Genomic DNA, 13,542 nt, shown 5'->3' with positions numbered 1-13,542 from the left:
TAGTATATCAAAGGTAACCGTTCCAAAACATTTATAAAAATATAAAGCTAAACGATTACATTGTCTCAAAACCAAATCAAAAGAAATGTATATGAATCTCAATACAATTGAAACCAAAATAGCTAAACTCGTAACAGCGGAATCTAGACTCGAAGTGATGACAACCCATCTCGTCCCCGTAGCTGAAACAACCATCACCTGTCACAATCTACTCACCATCCCCGAATGGATCACCACAGATTTACAAAACAACAACGGGGTCAGTTCACTGCATAATTAAGATAAGCAAAAACAACAATATCGATTTCAATTATTCCACAACCATTCTCCCTTCCCAATCATGTCACATAACTGACTAAACACTTAAGTGTGTAGTCCTGCCAGATCACTGTCGCAACAGATGATCCTCACCGCCAGTGGGGGACCGCAGCCTTGCCCATCTAAGCCCCGCTCATCGCAACGAGCAATAACCCATATTCCTTAATGTGCACATCCCCTCTTGTGGCGGGTTCCACAAGGGGCGAATCAAAGGCGTGAAGCCACTCCTAAAAGTGAATCCACTCAGCCGAGGACACACCTCACAATCAAAGTCCATCCACCACAACTCCAATACTCCAGAATACAATCAATCAACAATACTAATCATATCAATTAAATCACAACATCACATCTTAAATCAATTACGCAATCAACTGAGTAGGGAAACCCTACCTTAGCACAGATCCGATTACGAGTCAACAAGGAAGCTATAACTGCTCTTCTACGAATTCTCCACCTAACAACAATCATATAATCCAATCACAACATGCAAAATATCCATTTTTTCCCAATTTCCAACACTAGGTTAAAACCCTAAAAGACAAAACTGACAAAGCTATAAGACTAGTGACTTACCGACGCAAGAGAGAAATGAACAAGGACTCACGAACAATCAACGATCTTGGGAGAGATTAGAGTACGTAGAAATGTTTTAAGTTTTGGTAAAAATGAAAAGTGAAACTGTTAATCGTAATTTATAACTCTAATCATCTTTAATCAAACCGCGGAAATAATTCCCATCAGACCGGATACTCGGTCGAGTATTGAGAATACTCGGCCGAGTATCCCTTACTCGGTTGAGTATTACCATACTCGGCCGAGTATTCCTGGACAGTAGCCTGACCAGAAACACATGACGCATTACTCGGCCGAGTAAGCCCTATTCGGCCGAGTAACAAGACTTATAAAAACGTGGTATTATACCCGAGACTTGGTGCGTGCTAATGGGTGATCCCTCACTAGAAAAAATCTTATACGTTGTTGCTTTCATTCTTGCTTTGGTGTAGGCAAGAGTGTGCACCATGGCCGGACCATAACACAATGCATATAAAAATTATACTACTAAAGACCTAGATGATTGTTTGGTGAATGTAGGAAGCGGAAGTCTATAAGAAATTTCATTTCATAGGAAATAACTTGCTAAATATATTATGTGGATAATCTTGTTTGGTTGACATTGTCCAAAGTGATGTCCATTGGAATTTATACTTATTAAGGAGTGAGTAGGTATTAAATTTCCTACGTATTGTAGGATTTAATATTCATGGGAATTGGCTCTTGCTCTGTTTTACACTTTTACATAAATATTGTTAAGCAACCTAACTCGCCCTTTGTAATTTATGTGCAATTCCAGTTCTTGTGTTTCTCCAAGGTTAACTAAATGAGATACGACTCATAGACGTCCTGTATAAATCACTCCTTGCATTACTGTTTGGTGAGAAATGACAATCTAGCTTTATTCTTGATTGGGAGGAATCTTAAATGTAACTGATACCACTTGTATCCTTATTGTGTTCTTCAGACGATTCATTTCGTCTGTTTTATAGTCTGGAATCTGGATTATTGGTGAACAAATTTCATCTAAGCCTTTGCTATATTGTCTCTATACAGGACATTTGGATATGATTCCGTCACTATGTTTGTTAAAGATCTGGCAGCAACTGTGCAGGATTCTTGTGAACATATTGGTCAAGGTTCTCATTTAGGAAATAACGGCTTCAATGAAAATGAAGTACCTGAAGTAGTTTTTAATGTGCACCGTGCTAATGAACACTCTAAATCGCTTGAAGACAATTAGGTGGCTTTCTTGAAACTGCTTTTCATTTTATTGTAAATTCTTTTAATGAATCTCATCATATTATTTTAATAATAGTGTTATGTCATTTTAACTTTATAGGGGATCTGACTTGAGTTTACCATTGTTGATGGTTTTTTCAATCCTTATGGTGATGTTTAAAAAATATTGGATGATAATACCCCGTATTTTATATAATCGAGTAAACGGATATTATTATATATTAATTACTATGTATTTTATATTACTAATTATGTCGGGATAATAGTTGAGTCGAGTTAATTGTTTAGTCGTGTTGATATCGTAAGACCGAGTTACTCGTAAACTTGTTGGGACGGGTTTAACTGAACGATAGCTTACCCATTTACCAATCACGTTACCCACGACCCATTTACCATCTAACTTGACCTTTAACCTAAATTTTAACCTAGTTTTACCCTAACCTTACACACGCCTCCCTTCTTCACGCCTCCCTCCTTCATCAACACCAATCATCAGCTTTCACGCAAAACGAGAGAGAGAGAGGGAGCATGGGTGTTGACGGCGCAGCAAGGAAGCCTTTAGGGTGTTTGTCGACGACCGTGGGTGGCCCTGGTGGCTGTTGTGGTGGCGGAAAAGGTAAGAGTTCAACTTTTTTTTTCTGGTTTCGCATTTCTGTCGGGTTGATTGGTTGTTGTTTCGTGTCTTAGGGAGGGGTTAAGGGTGGTTGGTGTCGGGGTAATGGTAATGGGTGATTGGAGTCGCCCCTTTTGGTGGTGGTTAGGGTGGTTACAGGTGGTGTTAGCAACAGTAAAAGGCGGCATTGACAGGGGGGTAGCAACGGGTTTATACACGGGTTTCAGGGGAGTTTAAGACGGGTAGGTTTTGGGTGGCACCACCGTGGACTAGGGGGAGGTCGAAACGGTGGTGCTGTGGTGTCTGTGTGCGTGGGTTGGTGGCGAGTCGAATGGTGGATGTTTGGCAGGGGGTAGTTGTGGGTTGCGGTGGTGGTCGGGGAGAACGAGAGGTGTTTGGTCTTTGCGTGGTGGTGAACCAGGTCAAATGGCGGCCTTGGTTTGAACCGCCGGCGGCAGTCGACCCCAGTGGGGGCGGTTGTTGGTGGCTGGGTTGAAGTGGGGACCACGGCTGGTGGCTGTCACGGCCTCACGGTGGCCTGTGGTGGTGCGTGAGTGAGTGTGAAGGGACGGTGGTCGATGTTGAGTTGTTTTGGTTTTGAAACGGGTTTTCATAATTTAATCGTTATATTTCGTAATGGGTCGTATTCTAAATTAATTAATTAATTCCCGAGTGCATTAAAATGATTAAAGACGGGTTTGAGTCGGGATGTTTGAATTGTTTTATGTTTGATTCGGGTCTTCTTAAAACGTTTAATTCATTTAATATTTTATTATCACATTAGCTATTTAATTTAATTCCCGAGTCATTTGAATAAATTATTCCCGAGTCAATTAAATAATTTATTTAATTTAATTCCCGAGTTGATTAAAATAATTAGAGATGGATTAAGTGGACTCGGTTAAAGTGGAAAGTTACTATATCGGGAAAGTTCTATTTTGGGGAGATTTCTATATTTAGTAGTTAGTAATTATAAATATTATAATTGTTCTAGGTGACGGATTCGTGAAGGATCGATAATCAAATGCATTGCTTTGTTTTCTGGACTGCTTAACTGCTTAATTGGAATTGCTGGCACTTTGAGGTAGGGAAATACACTTGACTGATTACCGTTGTTGTTGAATTGTGTTGACTTGTTTCATGGTTGTTGATTTACGTTATCATTTATATTCGGAAAGGTGATTGACCGATTTGATCGTATTGAGTATGATATCACAACATCGGGTAATCGGCATGACGTTATGATTTATCGATTCGTGATTTATATACATATTGCATTGCATTAATTACTGTTGAGCATTTCATATGCATTGGAGTTGGAGGAGGATGTGGCGGTGACGATGATGGGATACGATGTGATGTTGTGATAAGGCCCAGGCGGGTTCTGCAGGACTTGCCCTGGTGTCCTCAACAAGGAAATGCGGCGGCGGATCGGCTACGGTCGATATATATAGTCTACCGGGGATCGGTATGGCTGGGTTGTCCGGGGTATGAGATGAGATATGAGTTGAGATGGAGATGGAGGTGACGGAGGAGCATGCATATCATATTTATTGTTTCATTGTTTTCCCTACTCAACCTCGTGGTTGACCCCGTGTATTCGTGAACACCGTGATGAACCATAATGGGGAGCAGATTTGGACAGTACTAAAGTTGTTTAGGCGACTTGGGAGCTATGGGATGCGTGAGGACTTGGCCAATCTACCTAGAAGTCTAGATCACATAGAAGATTTTATCACTTAATTTATTTTCCGTTGCGGGTTGTATTTATCTTATATTAAGTATTAGTTGGATAATTTGTAATAAACACGTAATCGTTAAGTTTTAATTTAAAGTACTTTGGTATTGTTGTACTTTGTTATTCACTACCTCGGGAAACCGAGATGATAACAGTCCGGTTTATTAGGGAATGTCTTGCTAAAGGCTCCTTCATAAACCTGGGTGTTACAAAGTGGTATCGTGAGCGAACGATCCTCGTGCCTAAACCAATGAACCCAATGAACGTAGGATGTATCCAAGTAAAATGAACCCCTGGGAATAAACTGATAGGAGCTCACAGTGCGGTTAAGAAGGCGCCCTTAATACGTGCTCTTTTGCCCTCTCAGTTTTGAACCAGGTAACCCGAGAGAAATTGAGTGAATGGGTAGTTAGAAGGAAAACCTTGAATATAATCGAGTGGATGTACACCTTGAGACCCATATGTTCTAACCATTCTACAGGACAACGTTACGGTAAGTATTTTGTATGAATGATGATGTGATCATATGATGTTGTGGAAATGAGAAATAAATCTTCGTGTTCAGATTGGTAATCAATGAAGTGTTGGAATGTGGTAATCGTGAGCGTGAAAATAATTACGAAATTATGATATTTACCTAGGTGGATGTTGAATGAGGTGCTGATAGTACTATTATGTCTAGTGATATGCGGTTATGTGATCCCAAAGCCATGCTAGTATAGTCTTGTGATAGTAATAAGAAACACTATTGAATTGCATGTTTCTAGTCATAGCAATCGTGATTAGATTTAAGGAGTAGATCGAGATGCAACGGGATTCTATGGGGTAGATGTTATGAAGGTATACAGTGTGAGATTTAAGTTAGGATGAGTTAGTATCGATAGTGTGGTTGTAAGAGCTTGGAACATAGTAGATGAATGACCTAGTCTTTGAAACACGTTTGTTTGATTTTACTCCCTAATTGATCTTGCTGTCATTTCTTTTCTGTTAATCCCCTATGGATGAAATTTTGTGAGAGATAGCCTCGTGAGTTAGTGTTCATTTGGCGTTGGTTTCATGCTTATATGATATACGGATTAGGAGTAATAAATATATTAGTGGGCTGTGGTCGGGAAGTTCTGTGCGGTGATGTTTTGACCAATGATTTTGTAAAAATCCTCATTTAAATTGTATTGATAATTTTTGCTTAATTCCAACTCGATCGATCAGAAGATTCGCATATGTTTTCAAATTGATAAGCCACGAAAATTCTTGAAGTCTCTATATTAAATGGTGAGTTTTGCAAACTGACCCAAGTTTCGGACCAATTGCCGTCACATACTTATTTGGAACAACTGAGTTGTAAAATGCTTTAAAAATGAAATTCTTGTGCTTTAGACATAATTCTTTTTCCCCTGTGTTTTTAACTCTCGGTATGTTATAAAAAGTAATCTAACTCAAGTATTCGTCGGACGGTTATTTATTTGTGATTTTTGAAAGTTACAACGTGAATCATGACTTGTAAAATGTGCGTACTATGTGAGTTTTCATATAATTGTTTGGTTATTTCATGAGCCTTATTAATGTGATCTTATAATGTTTTATATGATGATAGTAGCACGCATGTTCAGTAGTTATGTATCTTAACAAAGATAAAATTAAAGTCTAGTTGATAACATTGTTGGCATGATAGCGTGAGTAAAATTGGATAGCTTAAATTGATTCTTAATCAAGGGTGAAATATTTTATACGAGTCCAGTTGTTGCATATTTTATGTATGTTTGGCATGTTGTAATATCTCTAGTATGTTCATCATATTTGCATGGTGGTCGGATATATATAAATATAAAACTATGTTCCCATATCTTGGTAAAGTTGATGGCGTTAAAAGTTAATTTGATTGTTCTAATATACTCGCATGAATAATTATAATAATTATGTCCAAATGTTCACACATGTAGGATGCATCTAAGTTCTAATGTCTTTCATATGAGTTGTGTGCCAATAGTTATATTTATTACCTTCATCACATTAAATTATTTCAGTTGGACCTAAAACTATAACATGATAATAAACAATGTTGTTATTCCTTATTGAATATGTTCGTTATTATATTGTCATAAAATGCTAAAGTGATTCTTGCAATTGTATGGGTGTGATATAAAGGAAACTGTTTGATATAACATGACAATTGGCATATCTATATTCTCCAGTCGTTACCATCAATTATATTATAATAAAATTGTCATGATAACTATGTTGGCAATTATAATGGGATAACTCTTTTGATGATTCACATGATATGCATTGGTTTAAATGATAGTCATTATAGTTACATTTAATTGAGCCTACGAGTTGCCTAAGTATTCAATCATGCAAATCAGAGAAGTTGTTCAAGTTGCTAATCTTTTATCATAGCTAGTGTTCTACAAAGTATATGATGGCAAATGTATATGTTTAAACTATTTATACAATATCTCTTGTTTTTCTTGAGAATGAATTATACTAAGTTGCTGGACACAATTGAATGATATGGTTGCTAAAACGTGAAACATAGGTGTGATATGGAAGTAATGTTGTCGTTGTCATAGATCATATGTAGTTACTTTTATTGGGAAACATGTTTTCAGAATTGATATCGTGCAAACAATTTTTATAATTTAAAGTATGAATTATGGGTATGTTGTTGATTGCTTAAATTCATCGACCTAATTCGTGACCTAAACCAGTGAGTGAGTAAAGGGTTGAATGGACGTGTCAATAAGATCCTGTGATTGTGATAGATAGTAGTGGTAGATCTATTTCTGTGATATGTTTACAAATGTGAGAAGTTCTTAAATTGTTTTGTTGATTTTGCTCTCGCTCGTTCATAGTCTATAATTGATCATCAAATTTGTTTAGTTGTGAAACCGTGTAAACCTTGGTTCCTTTCTTGTTATTCTTTTAGTTTGATGTTGTGTTTTTAAGTTAAGCATGAGCTAGTAATAAATGCTACTTGTTGACAATCAGTTAATTCCTTAATAAAACCTCGTTTCGACCTTAATGTTGATGCGCAATCTCTTATCATGTATCCTTTCCTGTCACATGTGGTTGATAATGATTTTGTTGTATAGGTATATGAAAATTGAAAAGAGGTTACGAGGACGTAACCATGTTTCTAGTCGGGTAGGATTGTAAAATCTTAATGTTTATGTTGCACTTGTTTGTAGATGGTAGTTTTGACCAAGTAGATGTTTCGTTGTGGGGTATCTATGCAAATGAGTTCTATATGTTTTATTCATACTTCTGTTAGTTGGTTGATGTGTAAAAGAAGAGTGTAGTTAAACTATTGATATTGAGATTGAGATTGGCCACTGGTATTGAGTTGTGGGGCCTTTGTGCCGAGTTACGTTTACGGTCCAGTGTGACCATGGTTATGGAGTTACTTGAGTTGAGATCGGAATTTAGATGGAAGATGACGGTGTTCTCAAGTGATTATTTAGTTGTTATACATTTGTGTTCTCAGCAATCATTAGTCGTAGTTAGTTGGGTTAAGTGTAGACGAGTTAAACTTCGGGACGAAGTTTATTTTTAGGAGGGCAGAATGTAATATTTCGTATTTGTTATGTTTAATTGATGTGTCAAAAGTGTGTGTTAACTGTATGTACGATATACAATACCCTTCTGATGTTTATGTAGTCTAGTTGTGTGTTGACTGTGTTAGTTATACGGGATGCCTTTATATTCGGATGACATGTTTGGTGTGGGAGCGAACTTCGGGACGAAGTTCATTTTAAGAGGGGAAGACTGTAATACCCCGTATTTTATATAATCGAGTAAACGGATATTATTATATATTAATTACTATGTATTTTATATTACTAATTATGTCGGGATAATAGTTGAGTCGAGTTAATTGTTTAGTCGTGTTGATATCGTAAGACCGAGTTACTCGTAAACTTGTTGGGACGGGGTTTAATCGAACGATAGCTTACCCATTTACCAATCACGTTACCCACGACCCATTTACCATCTAACTTGACCTTTAACCTAAATTTTAACCTAGTTTTACCCTAACCTTACACACGCCTCCCTTCTTCACGCCTCCCTCCTTCATCAACACCAATCATCAGCTTTCACGCAAAACGAGAGAGAGAGGGAGCATGGGTGTTGACGGCGCAGCAAGGAAGCCTTTAGGGTGTTTGTCGACGACCGTGGGTGGCCCTGGTGGCTGTTGTGGTGGCGGAAAAGGTAAGAGTTCAACTTTTTTTTTTTTTGGTTTCGCATTTACGTCGGGTTGATTGGTTGTTGTTTCGTGTCTTAGGGAGGGGTTAAGGGTGGTTGGTGTCGGGGTAATGGTAATGGGTGATTGGAGTCGCCCCTTTTGGTGGTGGTTAGGGTGGTTACGGGTGGTGTTAGCAACAGTGATAAAGGCGGCATTGACAGAGGGGTAGCAACGGGTTTATACACGGGTTTCAGGGGAGTTTGAGACGGGTAGGTTTTGGGTGGCACCACCGTGGACTAGGGGAGGTCGAAACGGTGGTCTTTGTGGTGTCTGTGTGCGTGGGTTGGTGGCGAGTCGAATGGTGGTTGTTTGGCGGGGGGTAGTTGTGGGTTGCGGTGGTGGTCGGGGAGAACGAGAGGTGTTTTGTCTTTGCGTGGTGGTGAACCAGGTCAAATGGCGGCCTTGGTTTGAACCGCCGTGCGGCAAATGACCCGACTTGGGGGCGGTTGTTGGTGGTCAAGGTTGAAGTGGGGACCACGGGTGGTGGGCATCACGGCCTCACGGTGGCTTTGTGGTGGTGCGTGAGTGAGTGTGAAGGGACGGTGGTCGATGTTGAGTTGTTTTGGTTTTGAAACGGGTTTTCATAATTTAATCGTTATATTTCGTAATGGGTCGTATTCTAAATTAATTAATTAATTCCCGAGTGCATTAAAATGATTAAAGACGGGTTTGAGTCGGGATGTTTGAATTGTTTTATGTTTGATTCGGGTCTTCTTAAAACGTTTAATTCGTTTAATATTTTATTATCACATTAGCTATTTAATTTAATTCCCGAGTCATTTGAATAAATTATTCCTTTGTCAATTAAATAATTTATTTAATTTAATTCCCGAGTTGATTAAAATAATTAGAGATGGATTACTAGTCGGAGATGTTAAAGTGGAAAGTTACTATATCGGGAAAGTTCTATTTTGGGGAGATTTCTATATTTAGTAGTTAGTAATTATAAATATTATAATTGTTCTAGGTGACGGATTAAATGAAGGATCGATAATCAAATGCATTGCTTTGTTTTAAGATCACGCTTAATCGCTTAATGGAATTGCTTTGGCACTTTGAGGTAGGGAAATACACTTGACGATTACACGTTGTTGTTGAATTGTGTTGACTTGTTTCATGGTTGTTGATTTACGTTATCATTTATATTCGGAAAGGTGATTGACTGATTTGATCGTATTGAGTATGATATCACAACATCGGTAAATCGGCATGACGTTATGATTTATCGATTCGATGATTTATATACATATTGCATTGCATTAAGTATTGTTGAGCATTTCATATGCATTGGAGTTGGAGGAGGATGTGGCGGTGACGATGATGGGATACGATGTGATGTTGTGATAAGGCCAGGCGGGTTCTGCAGACTTGCCCTGGTGTCCTCATTGCCGCGAAATGTGAGATCGGCTACGGTCGATATATATAGTCTCCGGGGATCGGTATGGTATGGGGTTGTCCGGGTATGAGATGAGATATGAGTTGAGATGGAGATGGAGGTGACGGAGGAGCATGCATATCATATTTATTGTTTCATTGTTTTCCCTACTCAACCTCGTGGTTGACCACTGTGTATTCGTGAACACCGTGATGAACCATAATGGGAGCGGTTGTGACAGTACTAAAGTTGTTTAGCCGACTTGGGAGCTATGGGATGCGTGAGGACTTGGCCAATCTACCTAGAAGTCTAGATCACATAGAAGATTTTATCACTTAATTTATTTTCCGCTGCAGGTTGTATTTATCTTATATTAAGTATTAGTTGGATAATTTGTAATAAACACGTAATCGTTAAGTTTTAATTTAAAGTACTTTGGTATTGTTGTACTTTGTTATTCACTACCTCGGGAAACCGAGATGATAACAGTCCGGTTTATTAGGGAATGTCTTGCTAAAGGCTCCTTCATAAACTGGGGTGTTACAAATGTGCACCGTGCTAATGAACACTCTAAATCGCTTGAAGACAATTAGGTGGCTTTCTTGAAACTGCTTTTCATTTTATTGTAAATTCTTTTAATGAATCTCATCATATTATTTTAATAATAGTGTTATGTCATTTTAACTTTATAGGGGATCTGACTTGAGTTTACCATTGTTGATGGTTTTTTCAATCCTTATGGTGATGTTTAAAAAATATTGGATGATGTAATTTATTAGTCTTCATTAAATGTTTCTTCTATCATTAAGGAAGTGCTATTCCAAGTGGTTGTTGGATTGTGTAATTTGAAGTGTTATGTTTTATGATCTTTAATATGTTTTCAAAATCTTGCAGGGAAAATGTTTCATTTCCTGAAATTATTTGCCCAAAGATCTTCGGAACAGCTGAATGTTATGAAGATGAAGCTATGATTCGTGTATTATGTTCAGAAGTTAAGTTGGATGCCGCTCTTTGGCTATGGAGGGAACTAGTAAAGAAAAACTGTATTCCTGATGTAGTTACACACAATTAATTAATCAATGCAATTTGTAAAACTGGCTGCTTAGAGAAGGCGGAATATTTTATTCAAGAGATGTTAATTAGAGGCCCATTGCCTAATAGTGCAACTTTCAACACAATGATGAAAGGCTACTGTTTACACGGAGAGATTGATAAAGCCTTGACAATATTTCTTCAATGGCTACACATGGCATTACGCCAAACAGGATTAGTTGTAACATTCTACTTCATGCTTTATGCAAAGAAGGATTGGTGGAAGCTGGCAGGGATCTATTTACTGAGATTTTAGATGATAGCTGTAAAAGGAGACCCACTCATTTGATTACTTCAACCATCTTAATGGATTGCTGCTTTAAGAGTAGAGACGTTGCTGAAGCTCTTGAGAATTGGAGAAAGATGTTGGAAGATGGTTCACCAATAGATGTTGTGGCATGTAATGTTCTTATCCATGGTTTCTGTTTAAACCATAAGATGAAACATGCGTTTAGTTGCTTGGGAGAAATGTTTAAGAGAGGAATACGTCCTGATGCGTTCACTTGCAATACCTTTTTAAGTCACCTATGTAAGATTGGAGAATTCGATGAGGCTTTGAGCTTTGTTGGCTCAATGCTTAGTATAGGAGTTTCCCCTGATTGGCTCACTTACAAATTGATTGCCCGGGGCTTTTGTTCACGTGGAGAGGTTGGTAGGGCATCAAAGTTATTGAGATGGTTGTTAGATAATTCAATTGTTCCAGAACCTTTCATTTGGAATAGTATCGTATATGGTTATGGAAAATGTGGAGACATCGACAATGCATTGTTAATCAAAAAGCAAATGATTTCGACTGGGGTTTGTCCAAACATATATACTTACAATGCCATCATTTTTGCCTTGTTGAAGGTCTCTAACATTAAAGGAGCTCTATCAACATTGAGAGAGATGGTCGAAAGAAATGTCTTAGTGGGTGCTGCTTGTAATGTAGGATTGGTTCAGCTTGCACTACAACTACATGATGAAATGCTTCGAACTGGATACAATCCAAATGTTATAACCTATACTGAACTGATAAAAGGTCATTGCTTGAAATGTAACTTCATTGAGGCTGAAGAAATTTTTGCCAAGATATGGAGTTCTGGCCTCCGAGTCGATCGTGTCCCATGCCAAATCATGGCTAAAACATACTGCAAACCTGGACATCTTAAGCACTCTTTCGGCCTGTTTGAAAATCTACTGAAGAGTTAGTTAGAGATTTCTTTCCTGCAGAGCTTGTTCAAAGCTTGACCTAATACCGGTGTAGTTGAGTGACTATATTGTTATCTTGACTGCTATGGCTGCATGCATTTGCAACAATTATGAGCTCTCAAATATATGAATGTCTACAATTTTTTGAAGAGAGGAGATTGATTATTGAATGATGATTTTTGCCTGAGAAGTAGCAATTTTCAGTCTTGCTGCTATCTGTCTTAAAATTGCCAAATGTCGACCCCGCTTCTGTTGTAGCAACTTGGGAAGTTTGCAGTACTCCTTGTGCGGGTATGTGCCTGAACATCACCTCTACTATTTTGGTGTCTTTTGCCAATCTCTTCTTATGAATGACACTGTTTTAAAGTATAGGTTTCCCATTTGAGGAAAAAAGATTTCCTTTTGACATTTGACTATTTGAGAGATCACTAGATTAAGATGTCTTCATTTGGTGGATGAGAATTGAAAAGTGGAACCGTGTAGTTGGATGAGGCAAGAGTGGCTTTGTTTTCTGTTTCGGCCATACAAGGTATTAGCTGTTGCTTTGATATAACTGAGTTGTGAATTTTTTATTCGCATTATGTTGAAGGTCGGATCTGGGAAGCACCATTTGATGGTGTTATTTGTTTTATCTAATGCATGTTGTGGGTAGCATGGGGAATAGTGGTTGTTTTATCCGTTGGCTTTTGTTTTTGGTTTGATTATTTCTTATTCCTTTGGTCTACAGTTGTGGAAAGTATATGTAAATTGTAGTTACACCATAACATTGTAAGTGGATAGTGTTCTGGTCTTTTGTTACAAGTAGCAAGTAGTTAAAGTAAGTGGCTAAACTGTGGATGTTATAAAAAGCAAGAGGTTGTTCATGAGATTTGTATAATTATGTGTGGGCGGCCATGATGTTGTGTACGATGTCAGCGTGTTCACTAAAAATTGAGACAGGATCTGTGCAGCATATATAAGCATATATAAATACAGAGTAGCTATGTGGTTGGAGCTGTATAGAATAGGAAAGGCTCTCTAACCGTTATTGACAAGACGCAATATTGTTTGCTAGCATGCTTAAATTTTTCCATCTATTATTTGTGGCTTGTACTCAGTATTATTGCTATTGAAGACATTGTAAGCATTAGTTAGGTGACACTTACATATCTTTTAGATTTTGATTATGGCTATCC

The 13,542-nt window shown here is 38.0% G+C and overlaps 1 pseudogene; it reads left to right on the top strand.

Annotated features, from left to right (window-relative positions):
• Positions 1–1,658: 1,658 nt before the first annotated feature.
• LOC141617485 (uncharacterized) lies at positions 1,659–12,367 on the top strand (annotated as a pseudogene).
• The last annotated feature ends 1,175 nt before the right edge of the window (positions 12,368–13,542 follow it).

The sequence above is a fragment of the Silene latifolia genome, chromosome X (genome assembly GCF_048544455.1).
Source record: "Silene latifolia isolate original U9 population chromosome X, ASM4854445v1, whole genome shotgun sequence".
In the NCBI taxonomy this organism is placed as follows: domain Eukaryota; kingdom Viridiplantae; phylum Streptophyta; class Magnoliopsida; order Caryophyllales; family Caryophyllaceae; genus Silene; species Silene latifolia.
This window is presented reverse-complemented; position numbering and strand designations above follow the sequence as displayed.